The sequence below is a fragment of the Corvus cornix genome, chromosome 2 (genome assembly GCF_000738735.6).
Source record: "Corvus cornix cornix isolate S_Up_H32 chromosome 2, ASM73873v5, whole genome shotgun sequence".
NCBI classification, from domain to species: Eukaryota; Metazoa; Chordata; class Aves; order Passeriformes; family Corvidae; genus Corvus; species Corvus cornix.
Window position 1 is genome coordinate 137,570,771 of NC_046333.1, and position 27,782 is coordinate 137,598,552.

The following is a 27,782-nucleotide window of genomic DNA, read 5'->3' on the forward strand; positions in this document are numbered from 1 at the left end:
CTCGCCTTGTGCTCTCACAATTAAAAAAAAAAGTTGCTATGCTTAAATGGAAATTTCTGTATTTTTATTTGTGTCAATTGCCCCTCCTTCTCTCATTGATTACCACTGAGAGGAGTTTGGCTTCTGATTTTGCCTTCCCAATAGTTGATCTTTTTATACATTTGTGAGGTTCTTCCTCAACTTTCTCCTCTTTGGACTAAGCAGTGATGACTCTTCTGTTGCTTTTGTTATGAAAGATGTTCCAGTTGCTCAATCACCTTTATGATTTTTGTTGGCCTTGTTCCAATCTGTCCATGTCTTTTCTACTGGGGACTCCAGAACTGGACACAGAACTCTGATGGGGTGTCACCAGTAGTGAGAGGAAGAATCACTCCCTGCACCTGCTGTCTACATTGTTGCTGAGTGACCGCAGGATGCTGTTGGCCTTCTTTATCACAAGTGTACCTCACTTATGTTCGGCTTGTTGCCCATCAAGAACACCAGGGCCTTTTCTGAGCTTTCCAACTGGCTGGCTCCAGCATGTGCTTGTGCATTCGGCTATTCCTCTGTGGGTTCAGAACTTCATGCTTGTCTCTGTTAATCTTTGTGAGTCTCATCATGATATTTTACTCACACATTTCACATTCATTAAAGTCAAGTGCCAAGCCTCTCCTGTTCATTTGTGACAAGTCCCATGGACGAAGCAGAGTAATTACTTCAATTACTTGCTGTGTCCCCTTCCTGGATGGTCTGGGGTCTGGCTTTTACATGTAGTGGTTTCATCTTGGGTTTAGACTTCAGTAAGATGTCACATATCAGATGAATGTGTTTCTCCACACAGGGCTACAGTCTAAGTTTTGGGGTTGGTTTTTTAGCTTGGTTCTTCTCTTTTTGTTTTGTTTTCCTTTTGTTTTGTTTTGCTTTAAATTAGATTGTGAGCATAAACTGCCAGTTTACTTATAAATTAGGTATCTTCAAGCTGGTCTCTCTTACTTTCCCATTATATAATGCCAAATTGTTATTGTTACCTTTGTGACTATTTTCCTTTAGTTTCTGTCCCAATTGATTGAGAAGAATGTAAATCTGGCAACAGTTGCACAGCAAAACCCGTCCATGCTTCTCTGTGTAGTAATCTAATTACAGTAGTAATCTAATCAATTAGGGTTTATCTATATATAAATACTGAACATATGTAGTCCAGGTCCTCTTTGAGCAGTGCTTTCAGATTTTCTTCCTCTTGCAACAAATACAGAAGAGTAATGCAAATATTTTAATGTAGAATTTTAAAGTTTTTGAGAAACAAAGCAAGTAGCAAATATTTTAAGGATAAGCTTTGTCCAAATTTCAAATAACTGCTATGTATATATAAATCTCGTGCTGATGCACGAGGCTCTCTGTGCTTGGTCAGCATCATCTAAGCTCTAACATGGTTGACTGCTATGAGATCCATTGAAGACTTGAAGAAAAAATCCACCCAGAGCTGGTCATCTGCTTTACAAAGGTAACAGTCTGAGCAGCTAGTGGGTAAAGCTTTATAAGCTATGTTATAGCTGTGCAGGTTCTTCTTGGACACTTCCAATGCATCATTGAGTGCTGACAATTTGATTGTTACTGCATGCATCCTTTCCTAGAAAGTTCGCAAAAGTGTTGTATTGCCACCCAGTGACATTCTTCTTGTATTTAATTAGCTTAGTAAATATAATAGTTGGATGGGAAATTTCTGAAAAGGACTAGAATTTTCTACAAAATGTAAACAGGGAGAGGTAAGAAAGGGGATGGAGGGAATGTGTCGTGTACTAGATAAAAGAAAATAGACATAGAACTTTAATATCAGTTTTGTTAATGAAGAATTTACTTGTCTGTTTTTTTCTTTAGGATTGAGAAATAGATTGGCTTTTACTGTTGTTTCTTTCACAAATGTTATCAATGTTATGCAAGAACTATGTGTGTGTATGTACATTATCCATACATTGGTTTCATAATCTTCTGTACTGCAACATATTCAAGCCAGCAAAGAAAATCAAAACTGCAAGCGTAAACCTTAAAAATGCTTAAAATAATGATCTCTGGTTGAGACCTACAGTAAAAGACTACAGGAAATTGAAATATAGTTTATGAAGAATATTTCACAACCGTGCTTCAAGCTAGTGTATTACAATCAGGGAATGTAAAAAACAAGCTTTAATGTGAAATTCAAAGAGTGCTGCTCTTTCACCATTTTACACCCCCATCACCTTCTCTGTGAAACTCTAATTAGGCCTTTTGACTACTGTTATCAAGTGACTAATGACTAAACTCAATAGCTAAATTCTGCTTTGGCTTATATTCAGAGCAGTCATGCTGAAATCAGAGCAAGTCAGTGAAGAATTTATTCTAAATATGTATTTAGAATACTGAACAAATTCTCTCTACATTTTATCTACTCCATCTGTATATTCATGCTCTATGACTTTTCCTTTTACTGTGCCACACTATATTTCGGAAATAATAAGTAGGAACCATTTATGAGGACAGAGTTAATGGGTATTCTTAACCCTAGCTGAAAGCAAATACAGGTTCAGGTAAAACGTTGGCATTATGCTTAGCACACTATGATAGGAGCTGCAATGCAGAAAGGCTTATTCTCGAACACAGAGCAAAATGGTAATTTTCTGGTGGCTGTATCTCAGGAATAATTACACCTGCCATCGTAAAAATAAACATGCAGCACCTGAGAAGGTCAGTTCCCACAAATGTTTAGTCAAACTTTTTCCAGACTTTTCAATTTTGCAAATAGGTCAAGGTACCATGGGGTTTATACATGTGCTGAGATATCATCATCCCCTAGGATGAACCATTTCCATTAGTGGAAAAAAATAAAAAAGATGAAATTCGTCTGACTGAAGAGTTTACCTCACCAGAACAGTTTGCATTTTTGGAGAAATGTTTTATATATAATTTTTTTTTAAAGTGTTATAACTTGAAATAAAATTAAGCAGATAAAAATCATACATTTATTATTACTTAAAAGTTAATTTGTACTTAATGCAAAAACATAAAGTTGACTAACAGATTCTGATGAACTAAGCTGCTAAAAAATCTTCTGCAAGAATTAGTCTATTTTTGGGCACAAAACAACTATGGTTTTAGTTAATGGAAAAACTCCAGTTGTTTGCAGTGGGAGTAGACAATGGGCAGGCTCTCAACAGAAAGGAAGGATCAGAAGATTTTGCTGCCTAAAGAGGGATTAAGCAACTGTTAAAAATCAAAATGCCAAATGCAGTGCTGGCACAGTTAGATGAATAAAACTCATCTTCCTTAATGTAGGCTGAAAAAAGGACAAAACCAGAGGATATAACAAATTCCTTTACAACCATTTGCAAAAATTTTAAATTTAACATTGTGTAGTTTCATTGTAGTGTGCAGACCTGGCAGGTAGGCCCTGACAGATTAGCAGTAGAAATACCAAGCTGATTCCACCCCAGAATCAAACCACATCAGTGATGGCAGGAGCGGCAGGCAGGGGTGGTTTTACCTCTGGCTCAGAACAGCTAGTGTTGATTCCTCTTGACAGAAGTTGACAAATAGAGGATGATTAAGAGCTACCATTCTTGAAATACAAAGAACTAGAATTTGCATCTGTAAATCTGTAAAACAGATGTTCACCGAATGTCTGATGACCAGCTTGCATAATGTAGTTCACATCCATTTTTTCAGATTCTCAAACATTCTGAAAGATCACAGCCACATCTAAATTCACTGAGCAGAATGGTCTCCAGCCTCTGCTAACTTCTGCCTGTGTCCAAGTTCAGTGTGAAAGAATAGGAAGAGAAGAACCAAGACCATGAGAGGTACTGTTTAAACAATATGAATATTTGCTTTTTTTTCTTTTTCAGCTATATATTTAAAAATAAAAACAAAAATTATCACATCCCTACTAGTGTCAACATCAAGCCAGTGAAAAATCAGCTGCAAAGACAGCTGCAAAACATTTACTTTTTTTTTTTCTTGGAGTCATGGAGTACAATATAGCTCTGTGTGTAGGCTTTACTGTAGTCAGCTTTCTTATAGACAAGAACTTGTGAACAAGTTGGACCTGTCTTTCCTGATGTTTCAGACCTTAAACCTTAACCATTAATGTGTTGCAGTGCGGAAGAAAAATAATTTTATATTTCGTCTGCATTTCTTTCAATAAAATGTTGAGCAACTTCATCACCAGAAAACAAGTGTGACTAACTATACATTTAAGGTGACTTCTCTGTTACTTTTTCTAAGAAATTTCTCTACTAGCATGTTTAAAGATTTTGAATTAAAGTACAATCAAATTTATGAAAAGGAACATTTAAGAAAAAGTACAAAACACAGTAATAAATTTTACAATGTCTCAACAAACTGTGGTTATTCTAATGATTGATATAAAAAAGTTTCAGGATGCTTGTTCCATAATTTCATAATTGAATTAATTTTATTGTGATTGTTTCAGTAAAAAACACAAAAAAACATCCTGCAGGTAACATGACTTAAAGGAATACAGACCTGTTAAAATAACTCCACAAAATCTTTAAATCAATATTCAACTTTTCTTAAAATTTGACTTTCTGAAAAATGAGTCAAGGTCATATCAACTTTTTCTTTACTCCAGTTGAACAGTTTTACCTTGTCATGTCTCCTTTATTCCCATTTACAATACAAAAATATTAACTGAGCAATTCAACTGACTTTCAGTAAGGTAGTTTTGAAGGTTCTTTTTCCCTTTGTTTATTCACTTTCAGTCCAATGAGCTCTTGTGTTTTGAATTGGGATAATTCTTCTGACAAGTACTAGGTGCCTTTTCACTATAAAAAATTTGGAGGTGTTTTCACAGAAGTGAGTGTTCATCAAAACTCTTTAAAGAAAAGGGGAAAATATAATGGCCATGGCTTGTAAAAATGGGCCTAAATCCAGGTTCTAGAAGTTGCACTGCAATTCCCAGAAACTTTGTCAAACATGTGATTAACACTTGTTTGTAGAGTCTCAGCTGAAGGATGCTAACATCCAGCTGATGACATAAACTACATTTACAAATGGAAATTCCTAAGCCAGGATCTTGCAACTGACTTGAATTTTCAACAGTGTTGAAAACTCTGTTCAAGGTCTACTTCAGGAGTGAAGTGTTGTGCCAAGTAAATAATTCTCATAGATTTTGACATTTTAAAACACAGTCTTTAAAATGGATGTTTTGTTAACAGTTGCTACATACTGATATACACTGATCAATTTATATCAGTCTAGAGAAGACAGCTTTGAATTTGGAAGGTAAATGTAGACAATTTTGATTGCTTCTGGAGGAAAGTCAATACTAATACTTTTGCGTTCTCATCAACTACATAAGCTAAAAGCATCAACCCTCCAGCCAAGTCACTCAATCTGACAGCAGGAACAATACTGAAGAGGCTATTACCCTGCAGTTTACCAAGCTAGTCTGACATGTGCTGCAAAATACAGATTGGAAAAAAAAGTGATCACTTGATGGATCTGATGTTTAATTGTGTTCAAAATAGAAAAAACTATTTTTTAGTGTCCTTGCAACAAACGGTCTTATTCTTCAGTCATATAAAGAACTGTATTTTCTTTTACTGTATTTGAAGATAGATGTAAATGATTTTGAAAATATAAACAAAGTGTACCTTTCCTGAAATTTTATTTTTTTCATGAGTATTATCTGTGAGAAGTGCTAGGTTGACAGTTCTAGTGGTTTAATTCCTTTCTACTTACCTACATTTCGATACTGCAATTTTCTTCTACCTCTAAACTGGAGGAATGTACACAGGGAGAATAGAATGGGTTTCAATTGCTGATAAACTCCACCAACAAAAGAGTTACCAAAGTCAAGAACAGCAGTCATAATGTTCTTTAGGATAATAAAAAGTGTTGCAATATTACTGTAGGTGCTAATTATCTTATCTGCTTGTCACTTTCTTTAGTAAGGGGTACTGTGATGTTTCTTAGCTGAGCCTTCACCACTTCAGGACCATCACAAAAATTCTGCTTCAGACACCACTTTTGAACTTTTCCTTTTTTCTTATGAAAATATTCAACATTATTAATTAAGACTTTAGGGAAATAGAACTGTCTAGATTTAATCTACATTTGCACGAAGTAGTGCTATCCTTGTGAGCTACCATGCTTAGGTTGCAGTTAAAAAAGACCACTTTATACTACACATCTCTACTTGATGATTCTAAAATCTACCATTTTCTTTAGAAAACAATTTAGTGACTTTTCTTTTTAGACAACTGCCAAATAGTTTCACTATTTCTCTGTTTTAAATTTAAGCCTGCCAACATTATTATAACCATGGTACACTTGTTTCGAGAATGGCTACTTTACCTCTGACCATTTTTAACTAATATTGTGGACTTCCCTGGTTAGTATATTAACCTAATAAATCAAAGTTGGCTAAATCACAGAGAATGTAAAAATGTGTGCATCTTTTTTCCTTGTTCTGTGCCACCTGCCCAGCAGACAACTGCTTAATGACTTGTTTCATGATTGAAGCTGCTCATTGAAACAAATCCTGGCAATGCTAAGGTACATACAAGACAAGGAGGTGAACTGAAACATCCAGCACAGCTTCACAAATGGCAAATTGTACGTGACCAGTCCAATAGCCCTCTATGATGGAGTGATGGCACTGGTAAACAAGGGAAGACTGACCAATGCCACCTACCTCGACTTCTTAACTGCTGAATACTTTTGTACACAGACCAAATGTGTATCAAATTTCACCATATTTAAAACTAAAATGCACCAGGGCTCCATTAGACACTTCAGTTCACAACAAGGATGTTTGCGTAGGAGATAGGCTGTCATCGACAGTGTTGAAGTTCGGACTGATATGAAACAGAAAGTAATTTGTAAACATTTATTTTAGTACAGCTAGACTCTTCAAGACACTAAGCTAAAAAAAAAGTCAAACCCAAACCAAGCACAAAAGAAATGTTTTTCTGTTCCCATCAATTGCCAAAGCAACCAAGTATGTGACAAAGCCATTGATAAGTACAGCAAGGTCACAATCTAAATAAAAGAAAAAACCTTTCAGAGGAAATATTAAACAAATGCTCTTGGGTTTTTATCATCCCCTGGTTTCCAAGGAGTAGCCAAAGACTGAGGACCCTTAGGAATGTTTAAGAACTACTGAGGATTGAAGGAAGAAGATATTTCTTCCCCAGTCTGTGAAGCCTTTCGGCTGTGTACAGGCAGAGTCTTCCTAGCTGATGACAAATATTTGGGTTTAGTAGTGCAGACTATTTTACTATATCTCATTGATTACTGTATCTCGCATCCACATTACAGTGATGGACATATCTTGCTCAGCTACCTGTAGGTCCTAGCTGACTGGCAACAAGTTTTTAATCTAATCCCAACCATGTAATGTTGCTCCAAGACAATACAGGGAGAACTTGTCTAAGCAAGCACAACCACTGCATTGCACAGCCCATCTGTGGTAACTTAAGGCTTTACCCTTCTTTCCATGACTTGGAACTTTCTCAAAGGAAAGAATTTTGAGTAGAAGCCAGGTATATTTGAGCTTCAAAATTAATATTTGTTTTCATTTCAACATCCAAAGCATTTCCCTGGCTGTCTTTACTCTGTGACTCTCAATTCACTTGTGATAGCAGCACAGCAGTAGTAAAGTAGCTAGGTCAGCATGTCTGAGGGCACTGACATGGCTCAAACTTTCTCACCCAACAAAGGCATAAGTAACTCTTCAAAGAATCACCAAAGTAACCATGCAGATGCAGTCTGAGGCTTTCATGTTTGATGACTTTTAGCCAGCATCTCATCTTCAGAGGGAAATAGATTTCTCTGCATGAATGGACCTGAACAAAATCTTACTGGGCAAGCATACCACAAAAAGTGTCAGGGGATGATTTATTCACCAAAACACAGTGACTCACAAAGACAGACAGTGAAATGTAGAAAAATTTTGGATTCAACAAGGGGAAGAAACCATGTTACACCTCTCAAAGAATAATGTATTTGTGATTTTTTTTTTCCCTGATTACTTCAAATATTTTTCAAAATAAGACATTTTTAGGGCTCTTACAATATTTCAGAGTTTACAGAAAAGAAATTATATTAAACAGGCTTTTTTACTAAGAAGGATTTTTTAGAGTGCTTTGTGCTCTCAGGACTTCAGCTATGCAGATTGAGAAAAAGCAGTTGACAGAAGCAGCACATGAGCAAAATAAGCTCCGTGTTAATAAAAGCATTTAGAATTTGCATTACTGTGTTCTTGATTATGATAGTAATGGAACATAAGCCCTTCACTCTACGGATTTAAATCTGATCCTCTATTGAATTTAAGAGTATAAGCATTGCATCAAGGTCATCTTGTGCTTGTTTTGGTTCTTCAGGCTTTTTCTAAAAACTAGGGAAGAGTACAGACATTCTTTTCATTTCATACCTGAACAGACCAAATCATACTTTTGTCAGTGAATACAGTTACACTTACAGAAGGTACCCTCAATATCATGTCAACCACTGATCTGTATTACTTACATACAGAACTGATCTTCTGAATTTGCTTTCATGCTAGCACACCATGGATCATTTGGTTGGTTGTACTGTTAAACACAGAGTTATGAATGGATGATGTGGGTTTAAATAAGTCCCTGCCTTTTTCCCAGGCCTCTGGCAGCAGGCAGTAGCTTTATTGAGGTGGCCAGCACCCCAAGACCCACTCTCATTCATAAGTTCTCTAACAATGGCTGATTCAGTCTATTATAGAATGAATTATTTATTTAATAGACACGAAACTAACATATATAAGACTTAAAACAGACCTATTACTACACAGGAATAAGACAAAAGGGAATACTATTATTATACACACAGGGTTAAAGGTACCATTAATTTACAGCTAGCTAAGAAATACTATAACTTAGGATCCAATGTTTCTTACCACCAAATTGCTGAAGGTGTACACATTGAAATCTTTTCCCTCAATTTCCAGGAAAGTAATCATGAAGTTGGGTCCAAGCTTTGGGAAGAAATCGTCTAGCACATTCCCAAGGAGTGTGTAAGAGATTCTGCCTCTGTGTTAAACTGTAGTACTTTCATAGTGTAAAACAAGCGTTTTGGTCTCCTATGTTTTTTTATCTCTTCCCACATCTGTTAAGCTGGCACATCTTTTGGTGCCAGGAGATGATACCTGCTGGGTCTTGTCCGCCTGGGTTATCTCTCCTATCTGCACCGGCCACCCGTTGTGGGGAGAGGGGTGATATGCCCTGCCACACACAGTTTCTTTTATAAAGTTGTAACAGTTTAATACCTTTAGTTATTTTTCTTCTATCCATCTTGCTATGATGTGGTTTATTTTAATTCAGTACCCTTATTCCCATCTATAAAACATGATATTAGATTGTCACTTGGTTCTTAGATACCTATTCATCATAAATGACAGAGAGGACTTTTTTGGTTGTTTTTTTGTTTTGGTTCGGTTTGTTCATTTGTTTTCCTAAAAATAGTAAGCTTAAAAAAATACAGGCTTTTTGATTTCTTGTTTAAGTGGCTTTCATAAGCAGGTTGCTTTCTGCAAATATTTCATATGGTTTATATCAGATGGTTTATATTTGTTGTACCTCTTCTTTTTACTGAAGCTTCCAGATATGATTCTTTCTTCAAAAACATGTACAAAGACACTATTTCTATTATTCTTCAAGAAAGCTGTATCTTTCCTTTGACACTAAATATTTTTCCTTTTTCACTTGTAGAAATAAACAGTCAATTAACCATAGACATTTAACACAATACAAGACAGGCTGTAGAGTATTTTTATCACTAAAATTCCCCAAGCCCACATTCTGATATTGTAATTCATTTTCATCCTCACACTGAGAAAAAAAGAATATGCAGCATGAAATTACCTCTTGCACTCATCTAGGTGGTTGGTAAATTCCTTTCATGCCTTCCTTACTTTCTGCCTATTTTTTTTTTCTTGAAGGATTAAACCAGAAGTCAGTGTGGTGACTCTGAGTATCTCTGACTGCAGAAAGAAGTTAGACTGGACTGACATGCCATCCTACATTATATCTATTTAAGCTGGAAGTGTATGAGATGAAGTTAATGGATTCTGTAACAAACCTAACAGGCAAAATATTCTCATTTCACCAGCCTATTACGCATTATAACAGGTGGGTTTGGGAGAAGAAGGAGTTCATGACCTCTGAGGAGATGATATAGGAATGTCACTGCACATTGAACTACCTTAGCTTATTTCACAGGAAAAAAAAAAAAAGAAAGGAAATTTTTGTCATGTGAACAGTTGTTTTGAACTATCAGCAGGGATTCAACCCAGAGAGAAGAAAGAAGCCATTCAAACCTGAAACCAATCTCTGCATTGAGTTATTAATTATATTCACCTTGTGGCATCATAATCAATAAGCATAAAGCTGTCTGTAAATTTACAAGGAAGAAAAATCATGCTTGGCTATCTGTAAAAGGCTTCACTGATCTGACAGCAGTATTTTCAAACTTAAGAGAAAAAGATTTGCAAAGAATTAAACTGACAAAGAAATGGGAACAAATTTGCAGTCTTCAGTACTTTTGTTCTGATGTGAAATCACTTTTTTATTCCCTCTGATGATTTTCTTTGCATTTAATGTTTCTGTCCTCATCTTAACCACCGTCTTGTCTGATTATCTCTCCAACCCTCTCTCTCATAAAGCTTATTATGTCACCTTTGTAATGCAGTTTGTTCCTCATTCTCCCTACTAGATATATGGGGGGTCTTTTGTCCTCTTAGCTCTCTCTAGCACAACAAATGCCTTTTAAGCTAAAAATTTCCTTACCTCCATTTTGGATCCACCTTTCAGAAAAACTTCCACAGTGTTTTAAAATATTAATCAGTCAAATCAATAATATATATTTTGTGCATTGTTGTTTGAGGAAAAAAAACCTTTCATTTGCAAATGGATTTGGAAAACAATATCTCTAATGTTTCTGTGGCAATTGTATTGCTGCTTCCTACTGTTTAGTCTTCTTACCAGAATATATCTGAAAATATTAGACTGAAAAACCTCATCTAAAATACTGACCTTTCTTTTTGCATTCTTTTTGCTACCTTTATGAGGATGTAAAATTATACATTAAAATAGAATATCAAGACTATCTTTTATTTCCCACACAATAGGTAAGAGAAGAAAGATGAGTTTTGAATGAAGGAATCAACATTTGTTTTGCTTATGTGAGCATTTCCAATAGAGTAGAAATCTTAGAGAATTAGAATTTAACCTTTAGTTATTATCTGAGCATTATACTTACTATGAGGCTGAATGTGTCTTAAAGTATCTGAGTAAATATTTAAGTATAAAAATTAAGAACATCAACCATTTTTTCATATATTTGACTTTTTATAACAGGGCCTAGAAAAGTGAAAAACTGACCATTGCTTATTATAAGGACATGGTTTCATTAAGGAGTGTTTTTCACAGAACTTATTCCTGCTTGTCAACCCTAATGTATGTTTTCTAATTAATTAAAGACTAATTGAAGAAATTTACTGTAAAATGTAGTGCAGAGGCTATTAGTATGGCTGAAAAGAATCTCTGATTGAGAACTCACTGAAATCTAAAAACAAAATAGAAATAATATTCTCTTCTCTCATGCATGCATATTTTAAACATGTAATTTATTACTGACTACTTTTTGAGACATTAGGGGAAAGGGAATCTTACCTGTTCCATTAATGTATTTACTCAGCAGTTTATTTTTTTATAATATGAAAGAAGGAGACATTATATATATGTTTTCATTCCACTTCCTTTTTAGTTTCTTCAGAAGACCCTGGTCATGTTGCTTAAATGTAAAATATCAAGTTTATTCCTGAATTACTAAAGTTTCTATATTGATTTGTGTGCTTGTGCATGTGTGTAAGCATCTGCTTTCATAAGTAAAGATGTCCATGTCAGTCTGGACATAAGAATATCTCCCCTCAATGCAACATACATAGCTCAGAAATGAACTGTGAAGAGACTCCTATTTTAAGGCTCCATCAATGGACCTCAGAAGCCTGTCTTAAGAAACCTCGTCATGTAAAGAATTGAGAGAAAGAGGTAGAAATAGTATCCAGGATAAATTTGTGTTTTGCTTACTCAATCAGCCACTATATATCTATGAAAACACTCCTTTTAGCTGTGATAAGAATGAGAACTTCCCATGTTCCCAGACAATACAGTAAATAGAATATTGTAGAAATCCTTTTTTAAGTCAGTGTTTACTTAGAATCCTAAAGTTTGATTAAATTTTAATCAATTTGTTAGATACACTTAATTACACATGGACCATATAATTGCATATGGGTGTACCTTAAAAGCCTCCTGTAGATTCAGCATACTGGCCCTTATAAATCTCAGAGAAAAGGTTTGAGATTAAATGTATTGTAACGTGATCAGATATATATAGTAAAAGCTACTGGGGAGAAACTTCAACTTCTGTCAGCTGAGTCACTGTAATTCTGATAGCCTGTGGGTATTACAGAAATAATATAGAAAGTAACACTAATCCAGTAGTGGCAAAAATTATTTTTAATGCATAGAGGAAGACTGTAGAGCGGATGATTAGTTTAAAATTAATTTCTCATAAACTGGTGATTCACATCATAAGAAAGTTCTGTTATAATGATGGAAATACCACTGTATCCCAGCTATAAGCTTGTTTTTTGGATGTAATATTAAAATGTTAAACAATACTTCCTTGGGAAAAAAAGAGTCAATATTAGTGCTTGCTGCTCATTAACTAAGAAATTTATTGCACGTACACAAATCTTCAAAAATGCATATATCTATAAGGAGATGTAGAAACACATGTTTATGAAAAGTGCACGCACAGGTATATAATTTTGTAATCTGCACTGTACTTATCTAATACTTGTAAGAAAGTGTCTTAAAAATTTATTTGCCTGGTGCTTTTAAGCATGGATCTCTTCCTTTTTCCTGTTATGTAAGTTTAGTAACATATATATGTGTATGTGTTCCATTTAGCATTGAGACATCTGGTCACTCTTGTGGTCATCATCAAACATGCTACTAGCAGAGAAAAGTAGATGATGCAAAACTTCTGTCTTATTTTCCATACACAGAAAATTCTACTAATACATCCTGATATCTAATTTAGGTTGTGATGGTTTAGTCCATTTCAATGACTATATATACATTTATAAAATAGACCAAAAAACAATTAATGCTATTTCTTAATACTTATCTTAACACAGATTGCTCATCTGTTTGTGTAAGTATATATTTAAAATAACAGCCAAGGGCCACTGAGAAGATATCTAAGAGTAGGAAAAAGGAAAGCACCTGGCATATTTCATTACCAGTCCCATGTTACAGAGATCTTCCTTTTTACTTAAACAACATTTTCTTCTAGATTAAGATTGGAGAATACTGTAATAGGCAACAAAATCCCTCAAAACAGAAGAATTATTTTTTTTAATAGCATTATATTACATTGCTCTTACCATGATTTCCAATATTTCAGCAGCTTTGAAAAGGCCAGATAAGAGTTTTCTCCAGAACTTGTTTATTGTAGGGAAACGTTAATGGACAGCTTTTCTATTATTAAAGAAAAACTCTTAAAAATAGAAGTTCTTACAATTGGATGCTGTTTGTTTTTTGTTGTTGTTGTTGTTTTAAACAACCAACATGACCAAGTCAAAGCATTCAGGTGTACTCCCTGCCTGAAGTTCTTTAACTGGGAAGAGTATGCTTACCTTTTTGAGGAAACAGTGACATTTAGATTTTGGCCCTCTTTTGCAAGGGCAAAATTGTATGTAAGTTGGATACCACTCTTCTCCTCTTCAGAATGTTTTGCAATACATCTAGCTCACATGAAACATCTAAATCTCTGGGAGATGCCAGTTCTGACTAATAGGATAAACATTCCTACTGGTCTAACATTTAGCTTAGCCACATAAAATCTTACTAATCCTGTGAAGCAAAATAAGCTCATGAGTTGTACTAGATGGGCAGATGTTACACAGGAACCTTCAGCTATGTGGGGAGAGGTAAAGCATGAAAACCAGAATTTACATTCAGATATTCAGCATCTGCTTTCTTAATGATGTTAAGTTTCACCTTGTGGGGAGTGTGTATACTTCAATGTGTTCTCATAAATATTTCTTTATCAAATATAGTACTAAATTCAATAGTTACCCCAGGATAAGAACAGGTAGGCTCATGCCTCACACTCAATACTGGTCTCCTAGGAAGAAAGAAGGAAATACACATGAAATCACCAACTCATGAGTGCACTTGGAGGCAATAGATATATTTGTACATACAACCAGAAGAATAACTCAAAGTTATCTATGTTTTGGGTAAGATCAGCCCCTTTTTAAATGGTGTTTACATCACATCCTCATGGGGAAAAAACTCCAAAAACATTCTCTCAAAATGATTTCATTGTGTAATGAACAAAAAGTTTAGAAATGCACTAGAGAATGGAATTCCGAGCTGGTAAATTCATGTAGTGTTGTGAAATGCTGTATAGACCTTATCAGTAGAAAGCCCAGGAAATCAGTTTTCACTGACAGTTGTGAAGGTCAGCATTTGGCTGCCTAAACTCAAAAGCCATCTCCCTGATACTCAGGGCTATTTGAGAAGCTTCAGATGCCCTGAAGCTCAAGGAAAGTCTGGAAGAAGCATCAGAGAACTAGCTGCCTCAAATATTTCTAAGCCTCAAATACCTCTAAGAAGCCTCATCAGAGGCTTCTCCCTCTTTTCATGTGAAAGTTGTTTTTAACCTGAGGTTTTGTGTATGGTTCTGGCCCAAGCTATATGCATCAGCCTTACAGATCCTTCATTCAGTCACTAACAGTAAGCCACATATTGGCCTTCCAGGTTTGACCTCAGACTTGTTTCATCACAATGGACTTGTCTGGCAATTTCTGTATGGTTTCTAATCCTGGCTAATTATTTCCAGATCTATCCTGACCTTGACTTGCAAACTTAACTTCCTGGGTTGACTTCAGGACTGCTTTTTCAAGATGGACTTGTTTGGCTACCTCTATTCTTTTTTGAACCTGGTTACCATCACCAGATCTGCTCTGCTTGCCTTTCTGGGGTCCTGTGAGACTGGGCACTGCCTGTGACACAGCTGTCTGTGCCTCCCCTTGCATTGTCCTTGCATCCTGCTTCCACTTGCTACTTGTTGATAGATCTAATTGCAGACTTCCGTGACTTAAGGAGGAGGATGCTTGGAGAAGATGGTGCCTGGTTCATCTTGGGGGGTCACCAGGAAAATTACCAGAGGCAATAAACACAAGCTGTTGGAAATTCCTACTGAATGTAAGGAAAATTTAATGATCAGAGTTATTAAACCATGGAAAAGCTTGCTCAAAGCATTTTCAGATTTTCCATCCTTGGGGGTTTTCAAAATTCATCTGAAAAAGATCTTTAACAATCTACTCTAATTTTCCAGTTAGCCCTGTTTTGACTAGGAGTTTGGATTACAGGACTTCCAGGGAATTAACTAGAGGACTTATAATTTCCTTTTCTAGGATTATATAGTATAATATAGTATTTCTTGGAGACAGTGCAGAATAGCTTGGATATGTACTGACAATGTTTTCAATAATAGCCCTGAATATAGTTTTTGAGAGATAATAATGGCTCTTTTGTTCAAAAAGGAGAATGCGGTATATACATGGAAAAAAAATCTCCAATAAAATCTGTATACTGTTCTTACTATGTCTTGCTGCATGCTTTGGAAAAATTGTGGTGGCACTTGTGATCTCATTATTCCTGGTCCCTTCTGGGAATCATACTTTTAGTGCCTTTGTTTTTGTTCCAGTACAGAAAGCATTGCTGTGACGAGCTTTCATACAGATTGCGTGGGTGCACAATTATCACTCACAATTTAGCTTATTATACTAAAGCAGGTTGAGTGTGCTGCAAACCCATTAACTCTTAGCAGTAACTTTCTGAGTTAGAGTACACTCTCTCCTCTGTCAATAGGGGTCAAATTTTCTGAAGAAACAGGAAGTAAATTTTATTCTCTTTGTTACTTTGAACAGTTAAAAAATCTTGCTGCAAGACAGCAAAAGAGATAACAGAGATGGAATTATAAAGTAACTGTAAGTGTGTCAACATAGGCAAATTAAACTAACAAGAAGCACACCCAAATGAGATAAATATTTATGCAGCATTCACATTGAAAAGAAACAAACTAGGGTGGAAAACCTGAATACTTTGTCTGTACAAATTAGCTTAATTTAGATAGAGATTTCCATAATTTACTATATTTCCAGGTTGTAACTAATTTTTTTAAGTATGCTGACAGCAACTGGTGAAATATACCATTATTATGCAAACATTAATCTATGTTTCCACAATAATAATAAAATTTATCAAATTATATGAGCCCTTTTTTAGATGATGGGTAATGAAGATCAGTGACATTATGTCTTCAGTAATGATTTTTCTCTAATTAATTTTCTCAGTGTATTTCTGACTGATATCAAAGCTCCTAGCAACAGGAGTTTATGTCACTGGACTGATATCACTGCATATCCCACTTGACTTGCTTTGTCTTTGATCATCTAATTACATGAGGTATTTTCATGTTTTCTATGCCCAGTAAATCAAGCATTTCTTGAAAAATATTTTTCTTTTAATAATACCATAGTCTAAAAAAAGGTGAATTCCCTCAGGCCATTTATTTAATATTAATCAACTGGCAATTACTTTTCATTTTAGCTGTAATGTGCAATCATTTAATTAAGTATAAAATAAATTTGCAGGCATGGTGATTCTGTAAGAAAGGAACTTCCCTAAATGGCTTCTGTCTTCTGTTTGTTTTGAACAAATTTATTAGTACAAAAGGTATTTAAAACTCTGTTAAATACCAGAAATCGTTACTGCTTATCGTGATCTTCAATTGAATATTTCTCACTAAATCTTTTTCCTGATAATTTTAGAAATAATAGAAGTGAAGTCTAAAATTCTGAGGATTTTTAAACCGTATTCTTTGGGTGAAACAGTGGATGAAATAATTGTTTAGGTGCAGGATATATCAACCTGATTCTTGGCTTTGCAGCACTCTTCTCTATTGCCTTAAGCATCTTCATTAGTGTATCTCCTCTTCCTTTTAATGTCCTTAAAGTGTCAGTATAAATCTTAAACCCTCCCTTTGCTGCAGTGAACTTTGCTAAACTTTGCTGTGGGGTTTCTACTTGGTCCTAGTAGGAAATTCCAAACTGGTCATACTGGAAGATGACAAGTTATTAATTTACATTTACAAAGTGTTCATGGTGCATGTTGGGAAAATAGACTGTGGAATACATGTATAAGTATTGAAACAACATTATTTACAGATAGGCACAGAATTAAAAATTAATTTTTACACACTTTATTCTAAGATAAGTTTTAAGTGTTCCTTAAAATCTGCACTTCACTTTGCCAAGACACGTACAAAGTGGGGACTTCTTTTGGCAAAATGCAGACTCATACTTTGACCGACATACTCTGCACCTTGCTATGTCTTCAAATCTACATTGCATTTGAAAATAGCTACATAAGTATGTTCAACATGCATTTAATGCCTGTTCTCTGTTTTCATCGTCATCCTTTATCTGATTTTACCCAGGACTCCAGGTGGTATCCCTATGATGTCCCTATAATGACCAGTAATCACTGGTCATGAAAGGTTACTATTCTTTTAGAACAGATATACCACTTAAACTTGTGCTGGATGAATCTATTCAGAAGTCTTTCAGAGATTAGGTAATCATGTACTTAAACTGTTAACAGAGATAAACATTCTAACACTATTTTTTATTAGAATTTTTGATACTCAAGGCAGCAATAAGATTTGTAGTATTCATTTCTACTTAAAATGGACAACGAAGGATGCAAGCAAAACAGCATGACTGGTGGCAGTGAACCTGTTCTCCATGGTGCACATGCTTGACTCAGACATGAACTACTGACCCACATTTAAATGCCAATTTGTGAATGAGACCAAAATATTAAGGTCTTAAGTTCCCTGGAGCAGATTTCTTTGAAATCCTTCAGGTTCAGCTTTCAGACTTGACCTCTGGTCACAAAGCCAGCAGACATACAAAGCAGTTCTGGCTGGGAGTTTTCTGGGATATAAGCATCTGGGGGTAGGCTACTGAATACAGTCCACATGAATTTCTTTTTAGTAAATGGCAGCACTTGCTGAAAGATAACACTGATTTTTTTTCAGATTTTTTAGACTGTCGTTACACTAAAAACAATGAATATATGGGAAAAGAAAAACCCCACTACTGTCTTTGTATGATATCTCAAGGCAACTGTGGTGGTCTTATATGCCATTTTGTGATGTCCAAACTAGTCATCTAGCATTACAAATTTCTGCATTACATTATCAAATATTAAAGCCATTCCTCCTCATTTCTGAAAACAATAAGACAATTGAAGAGTATATTATATTCTATTATAGGCAATGACAATAGGCAGTGTACAGATTTCACTCATTTCATTCAGTATTCAGTTCTGATTACATGTGAGTTTCTGTGACATGCTGCAGATACCCTTTTTTTCTCTCTCTCTAACCTTAAAAATGTCTACAACTTCCTGTGATAAAGCTTAATATTTATGGACTTCAGCAAATGGATATAAAAGAAAGTCCATTTTCTGACTTCTATTATTTATTGAATAGAGCTGGACATGTACAAAATACTCTGGTACTTCAGTGACCTTACAGATGAGGACAAAGAGAATAAAGGCAAGAACTAGAATAGAAGGAGTTGTGAAGAATGCCACAGGGAAAATTACCCTGAAAATGTACAGGAAGTACTGTGCTCAGTGAGGAAATCATAGATTCCTTTCTTGAGTCTAATTAACATCACTCCTTGAATACTGCAGAAGTTACAGTGTTACCATGACTTTATTGTCCTAGACTGGGCAAGCAGAGTTTATTGTTTCTCTTGAATTGATTTCATACCTGGAGATTTATATTCTTCTGGAATTATTGGTTGTCCCCAGGTGCTGTTTGCGTTAGAACTAGTTATAGCAGCCTAGTCCTTTCGAAACTGAATAATAGAACTATAGAATGATTCAGGTTGAAAGGGATCTTTAAAGGTCATCTCTTCCAATCCCCCTGCCATGATCAGGGACAGCATAATCTAGATCCAGTTGCTCAGGGACCTGTCCATGCTGACCTTGAATGTTTGCAGGGGTGGGACCTCCTTGGGAAACCTGTTCCAGTGTTTTACCACTCTCTTCATAAAAAATATGGAGTCTAAGTCTAGCCTTTTTTATTTTAAAACTGTTACCTACTGTCACATCACTACAAGACCTATTAAAAGGTCTGCCTCCACCTTGTTTATAAGTCCCCTTTAAGTACTGAAAAACTTCAATGAGGTCTTCCTGGAACCTTTTCTTCTCCAGGCTGAACAACCCCAGCTCTTTCAGCCTTTTCACACTGAAGAGGTGTTCCAGCCCTATGATCATTTTTTTGGCTCTCCTCTGGACCTACCTCAAAAGGTCCATGTCTTTCCTTTACTGGTGACTCCAGAGCTAGATGCAGTATTCCAAGTGGGGTCTCAGTATTCCAGGTGATATTGAGGGGTAGAATTACTTCTCTCAACCTGCTGGCCACTCTGCTTTGGATGCAGCCTAGGAAACAGTTGGCCTTTTGCCTACAAGTGCCCATTGCTGGGTCATGTCCAGCTTTTCATCCACCAGCACCCCAAGTCCTTCTCGGCGGGGATGCTCTCCATCTGTTCATCCCCCAGCCTGGATTGATACCAGGGATTGCCCTGATCCAGGTGCAGCACCTTGAACTTGGCCTTGTTGAAACTCATGAGTTTTATGTGGGCCCACTTCTACAGCTTGTCCAAGTCCCTCTAGATGACATCCTGTCCCTCCAGCATGTCAAGAGCTCTTCTAAGCATGATGTCATCTGCAAGCTTGTTGAGGGTGCACTCAGTCCCACTGTCTACATAGGATGAATTTGACTGTATTAAAGTTTAGACTAGAAATCTCTTACAAGAAATGTCATGTCTCAGCTTTTTCCAGGTTTGAAGTATTGACAGTAAATGGACATGTGTTTGTCTCCCAAATGCAAAAAGTGTGATTGCTGCTGTTGTCTCATTACTTTGCTATATGAATTGTTTGACTCCGTAGCTAGTTAGGTAGATCACCAAATGTTACTGACTATGGTTGAATAGCTATTCATTTCAGGATATAAACTCACAGATGTTTCACATTCATATTTTGTTAAAATAAGAATTTAATAGTAGGCTTTCAAAATGCTTTACCTATAATTTATACATAGCTCTCACTAAAACAGAAGCTATCAATATTTTGTCAGGAAACAAAAAAACAACCAAACGAAACCAGATAACCCTAAATAGCTGTAACTGTTAAGATAGGTTTTCAAGATTTTACTGGAGGCATTCAAATTTCTTTTAGTGTAACCAAAAAGTTAAATTCTACTACCATTGGGTCTAAGAGTACCTAGGAAAGAAATTTTTCCTGAGAAGAGGGGAGACACCAAATCATTCCGTGATGTCTCTTAAAGTCAGACAAGACTTGGATTCATGGCATTCTGTGACAGGAATCAAGGGACAATACTTTGTAGTGAACATATTTGTTAAGCCTGAAAAGCCTGTGCACGCTTCTCACTAGTGAAATATTCTATAATCATCCTTCTAGTTGCAGTGCTTGTAGTTCTACTATTGGAACAGAGAAAAAGTACTTCATCCATCCTTCTAGGATGTGCTTTGAATTTTTGTAATAACAAAATTGGATTGACATAGTCCCTTGTATTGAAAGGTCTTCATGACACCCTGGTGAAATTGGATTAATAAGTGTTTAATAAAGTTAAACAGAGGCATGATTATCTCAGTATAGCACAAAGCAGAAGCAAAAGTTCCATTTTTCTTTTCATTCCTTAATGTGTTCTGAAAATCTTCAGCATACTCTTATATATCTATAGTGAAATTTTTCTTTAATTTATCTGTGTAGATACATATGTTTGTGGTTTATGCATGTTGACCCATTAAATTTAATCCCAAGTGTGTGATCAGATAAAGACTATAAATATTTGTGACTTTAATTTAGTGTCCATGAAAAGCTGCATATCAAGTAACAAAGTAAGAATTCTAAAAATGAGCAATAAATGAAAAGCTAAGGTATTTTCTTAAGAACAGGAGTAAGAGAATATGTTTTAATCTTGATTAAAACTCATTCATATCTCTTAAATGATTGCACAAAATAATTCATTACATTTCACCCTGTTATGAGTCATGCGTTACGAACAGTATTTACAGACTTCCTCCACAAAACAATTTACAATTTACCTTCATGTCTGTTAGTATTATTTCCACTAAAATGCTATTTAGTCCACAAAAATACTGATTTAACAGATAAATACGGTGCCAAACTAGGAAAATATCTGGTAATATAGTTTAAACAATGATTTTATTGTCCTAAGGCCTCTGAGATTGTGTATAAATGTTCTTTTCCTTACTTTCTTTTCACCATTATTTTTCAGACTTGATAGCAACCGTCAGTAATGCTCTCTGCATCAATCTCTCACATTCATGCTTCCATTCCTGCTCAGCTGGAAGGTCTACCTCTGCATAGTAAATTTTCTCTAAAAGGCATGCACTGTTTCCCACACTCCTGTTGTTCACTTGGCATGTCACAGATTGCCAATCAGTGTTATTCTTTTTATTTTTTCCCTCAGTACCTTTATCAGTCTGTGTTATCTATGGCTTCTTGAGTGATATTTGCTATTTTAGATGCCCATAATATGCTTCTGCTTTGATTTTTTTGTGCACTACATATTAACAGACATGATTGGTTCAACTTCATCTTCTGCATGCATGATTATAATTTTTCCCTTCATCAAAATAAAGAACATTTCCAGGAGTGCACTGGCCAATTCTCTAAGATGCTGGACACTGTGAAAATAGTCAGCAGTCCTCAGCAGTTCACCCTCACCTTGGAAGTACAGATACTGCCTGAAAACACATTCTGAAAGATGAAATACTAAATAGAAGAAAATGTTATGCCTTATATGCAATTTTAAACAGCAAGAACACTCCAAATGAGACAAGATTTCAGCCAAAAAGTCTATTCACAGTTCTGATACAGCTTGCATTAAATACCTAACTTCAATTCATCTTTGAATTGTGCTGTATCCATAATGTCAGACCATTCTTAAATCATTCAAGGACATCCTTTCAAGTGCATGAGTCTCAGAAGACTATTCCTTTTTTATGGTTTTGCTCTAAAGGGGTATTGTAACATTTTTCTATTTGTCTCATTCAAGCAGTGCTTTCCCACACCATGCACAAAGGAGCAGTGAGAAAATGGTTGTAGCCATGTGTGATTGGGAAAGGCTGATACCAGCACTCTTGAGGCTGCTGTACTTCAAAGGATTTGAAAGTTTGTTTTGATAAAAGATAAAGGGACCAAAGTTCAGGTTCTGTGATCAGAGGCACGAAAAAAAGGGTAACTTCTGATAAGCTCCACTTGTTAGCTTTGGACTGGGAGCACTCAGACTGTCAAAGTTGCCAGCATGGCTAAGCTGGATAAGAAAAAGAGTGAAAAAAAGGAAATAAGAGCCACAATGAAAGTCAGATGAGAAATATGTGAGCGCTTTTCAATGCTGGGAGCATAGGAGAACTGAGTCTGCCTCGGTATCTCTAAGTGATTTGTACAAGTATTTCATACACATGAACTACACAAAATGCTGTACTTGCAGTCTTCCTAAACTGGTAATGCCTGCCTATAATAAAGGAGGATCACCCTATAGACAGGTTATTGAATGGGTTTGCCTGCATGTACTCCCTTCAAGGTACTTTTTTTTTCTCTGCAGGGCCTACGAAGATCTGAAATTTGATTTTCATTCTGCAAATCATAGGATCACAATAAAATTGCTCCAGAAAGAGACCTCCAAAACTCATCTGGTCTGACCTCCTTCTTAAGGCATGTTTAATTTCAAGGTTGAATCAGTTCCTTCATGGCACATACTCCAGACCCCCTTACCACCTAAGCTCTTCATCAGACTTTCTTCAGATTGTCAGAGCTTGCCTTGTACAAGGTGGCCCAAAATGGTGTCTGATTCTTCAGATAGAGATTTGCAAGTGCTGCGTAAATGTAAGAAATCACCCTCATTGATTTTCTGGTCACATTCTTTTTGATGAAACACAGTATGCTGTCTAGGAGCTGAAGATACCCTCTCTGACCATCACGGAATGCCCCTTTGGCCAGTTTTCAACCATTTATGTTGTTTCTCACTACAGAAATTAAGTAATTACCCACTGAAGCTTCTCATTAGAGCTGGCATATGTAAGAAGTCTCTAATGAAACAGGCTTAAATTCAAACAACTGCAATGTAAATATATACAAATGCAAGTTATAATGACAAAGATCTTGCCCGAATGACAGCCTGCTGCTTTTTGACCGATCCTTTTCAAATGAGACAATTGCTGTAGTGATGACTGATTTTATCTCATTTTCTGTCTGCACCAGGGACTACCTCCATAGGGTAGAACTATCATTTTCTCTCATTTCCCTCTTGCTGTGGTATAAAAAAGCTCATTAGTTGGTAGCCTAAAAGTCTTTATTTTCTTAAGATAATATTTCATTTATCTCAGAATATGACTGCTATCATTTATACTGCAAGCAAAAAAAAAGGATACAAAACTAAGAAGTGCAATATTTAATATTCTCTTTGCAATATATTTTTTTTGTTTTGCTCTGTAGTCTCTTAGGCACTAGAAACACTCCTGTAGTTACCTTTTAAAATGAGCAATGATCATACCTTCTCAGTATGGTCCTCAAAAACATAAAATTTTATCATTGCAGTTTAGAGAACCATTCAGAAAAAGAATCCAGTAAAGACTTTTGGAAAAGTGAAAAGCCCATTAAAAACCCCCAAGTTTTATAACTGGGAGTTGATCACACAATACAAAGTTTCTCTTATCAGTTCAGCATGCACTTTCCTGTGTCTCTCACTAACAGGTTCATCTTCACATTTTATTTTGTCATTTTCTCTTTGAGCTTTTTCCTTGGCAGTTTTCCACTTATTTTATCTTGTGGTAGCTCCTTAAATTTCTGTACCTACATCTGCCCTGAAGACTAATCAATTTAAAAAGAACAGCCAAAGAGAGGAAAGAATAGCTCCCTCCTTTAAAAACTTTTGAATTTAAAAAAATTTTGGATGGTATCTGGACTTATTGGTGGTAGTTCTAAGCAGATTTTTAATCAGTCAGCATTGATTTAGACAGTTGAGGTGGTCAATATTGCCTCGTTAAGTCCTCATGCAATGTTAAGGAAAATGGATCCTTTACGCTTTCCAGCACACATTCACCTTAGCCTATATGCTATAATGTTGCCATTTTGAAAAGAGGTATAACAAAGTAAAATTTAATATATTTGTTTTGTGTTTGTGCCTCTAACCACAGTATGAAAAATGTAAACAAAGCAATTGACTGAATCTGTCCTGAAAAATTACTAGAAATGCAAATATAATGGCTTTTAAAGGGTCATTCCTTTGTAGTTCAATTGATATTGTGCAATTTTACATTTGAGATTTGTAATTCAAAGTTAGAGGTAAAATCCTGTGGTACTGAAGTGGATGAGAACAGAATGTTAAATATAGACATTTTCTGCATTAATGTCATGCAGCTCCATTTTCTGTTCCATTAACTTTCATACTTTTGCATGTTGGTTCACACGTAGATTTCTAACTAACTGACAAGCAGAATTTTAAGCCTTGTATAATGTTTCTATAAAAATACATGGTGCTCAACTCAACTTACCCCTTCTGGCATCTCCAAACCAAGGATGAAGAGAACAAGCTACACTAAATGGGCATTATCATGCCTGAGTGCTCAGGTGTCTCCTTGTCTAGACTAGCCAGTCTGAAGTACACACTTTATAGCCATAATGCCTTGAGAAATATTGGAAGTATATGTGTAAGGTGGGTAAAGGACAGCATCAAAATTGTTCTATGACATTACAGAAATAATTTTTGAACACAATTTACCACAGAGGTGCTTGGGATCATACACCTGAAGAACTCTTGGAGGTTTAGTGAGTAAGGGCACAGTCTGCTAAAGGTAGAGGTGCTGAAGGAACACCTCCTAGAATATTTCTGTGTATCGTTTTTGTGAAGGATCTGTGTATTAATTAAAGCCATAAGGCTAAAATCACTAAGGAGCATATCCATCTAGTTATTATTTAGGAAGACTGAGACAAACATAGAAGTGGTAATAAAAACTCTCAAAGGAAGCCTCAGTCATATCTTCTGTGTCAGTTCTACTAGATTTTAGTTGTCTAAGGTTTTCCTGAAAGCAGTGTTATCCTTCTTCCAATACTGATTCATTCCACTTTGGTTTGTCTCCTTCTCTTTGCTGATCATTTTACGGATCCAGGCATTATCTTCACATAAGAACCTATTAATCAGACACTTAACATGCATTAAAGAAGTACCCACTCTGAAAATTTTAGATGTAATATACTCATTAGACATTACAGCTCATACATAAATGGTCTAACCACCACTATGATAGGTCTTTGATGGGTTTCTCCTAGTCTCTTGTGATGGAATTCTGTCACTTCATATGGATTCTTTCACTATAAAGAGAATGTGAACAAGTGATCAGTTATTTAGTCATATAATAATCCTCATCTTAGAGATGCCACAATGGGATATTCATCAGCTTACATGTGGCCTTTTCAGTCTGAAATATGCTGCCAGATCACATTTCTGCTATTGTCTTCCCCAATTGCCTGTCTTTGGGAGCTGGGCAGCTTTATAATCCTCAAGCATCAGTGCATTTTCTTGAGAAGCAGTAGCCTTTTGGGCTTGTTTCTTTCCACCCTTTGATCAGCAACGTCATACTCCATTTTTACCACAAAGAACTGTGATTACATAGAAGTTCTAGCTCTCTTTTTCATCATTTCTTATTCCCCCTTAAACTAAATGCAAGGGTAGTTCATCAAAAGAATTGAAGTTTTAATCTCAATAGATGCATTTCTGTTTCACTGTCATGATGCTTCAAAGTGTATTCATATTTTGAATATATTCATTCTTCCCTCTGCTGAAAACCTACAGTATATGTGATTTCTTATATAACTTGGAATTTTTTTCCACATTTGAAACACAGAGGATTGGGTACCTAATAATGTTACTGTGCTATAGTAGTACATAAAATATTATATGAGTAACTTTTTCTTAGTCTTCAGTGATATATTCAAGCACTTCTTAATTTTTTAGAATTGTTATTCATATGTCATTTTTGTTCAATTGCTGTTTCAATTTCTATCTGGTTCTTTTTGACTAATCTGCAGGATTAAAATCCAATATTTTATTAATTGGACTATGAAATAGTACTTATTTTTTATTTTCCCAAAATTTTCACATGGGTCTATATAGTTATTGATACTCCCTAATTCTAGATCAGCAGAACAAGTACGATTTTAGCATGCTTGAGTTGTTCAGGTTACTGTGTATCCTCAGATGTATTCTCAGCACACATAGTTCAAAGACGTTATTGTTTATACATCAGTTTGGTTTGATTTCCGAATGGTAACATTGGTAAATTTTTCACACAAGTAACTTTATGATGAATAATATACATGTGTTGTTTGTGTTGGTTTATGTTTCAGTTGATATGACACTTTTTTTTTGCAACTTTTGCTTATTTAAATAGCAAATTCCACACCTAAACTTACAGTTGAAGTAAAAGAAACTGAACTTTTCTAGAAAAAATATTTACTTTTTTCACTATATGTTTAGATGGAAGCTGAGCCCTAGTTGGCTGCTCTATAATCAGGTAATTACGCATATGAATTTTGTTATATTAGAAATATACCAATATGTGCAACTATGAGACATAGTTTGCCATGGGAAAAAAAAAAAAAAACCAAACATAAACTAACTGACAGAGAACTTCCCACGACAACATGAAATGCATCTACTTGGTTATTTATGTTGTCCAAATTCTTTTCCTTTTGGCATACTCCTAACAGACATTTATAACAGCAGAAGTTGTAGCAGTGGTCCTGTGAAAAGAGAAAATAATATTAAATAAATATGCACAGCAAAAGAAATTTGGAAGACCATGATAAATTGAAGATACCTGCAACTTTTTTAGAGTTACGGAATGCAGAAAAGGAAGCCAAGTAAGAGTATAGAAGACAAAGACAAAGGACAGTTGAGAACATGAGAAGCCTTAAAAAAATTGAGATATTAAGAAAACATCTGTGAGGAAACAGGATGGAAAAGAACAGGATGCATTCAGGAGCTGCAACAGGCAAAGGGTGATGAAGTAAATGTTCTTAAAGAACCACAGGAAGAAAGTAAAATACAGTACCCATGTCTGGGGACATCACGAGCTAGGATGTCCACGAGTAATGGAAATCAAGAATATTTTCTCAGTGAAAATAAAAATATTAAATTACTAAGGATTGGTAAGGATAAATACTGTATACATTTCTGGAAAAGAGCTATATATTTTTTTTCCTTGATGATTGCTTATGTTTGAAATGGGGCATTTGTTGGTTAAGATCAGTATCTGCTTTTGAGCATCATGAAAAAGGAATTTAATGTGGTTTTCTTTTCTCCTGTTTATGAAAAGAGTAAGTACATGGAGAGGAACTGAAATTTTATTTACTCTGCAAAGAATTTTACTGTGTAAAGATTTCACTATAAAATTAGTGTCAAAGAAGCTTTTAATTCTTGAACAGTAAATAATTAAAAGTCAGAATATAATTTAACCAATTAAGACAGAAAGAGAAAATAAAGTGTTACTGACATTTCTCCTGGGA

The 27,782-nt window shown here is 35.4% G+C and overlaps 1 long non-coding RNA gene across 1 annotated transcript; it reads left to right on the plus strand.

Annotated features, from left to right (window-relative positions):
- The first annotated feature begins 1,235 nt into the window (after window positions 1–1,235).
- LOC109145329 lies at window positions 1,236–27,782 on the plus strand. Its single transcript, XR_002046661.3, has 4 exons — window positions 1,236–1,480; window positions 3,676–3,809; window positions 9,947–10,136; window positions 22,822–27,782. It is a non-coding gene; the product is annotated as an uncharacterized LOC109145329 (long non-coding RNA).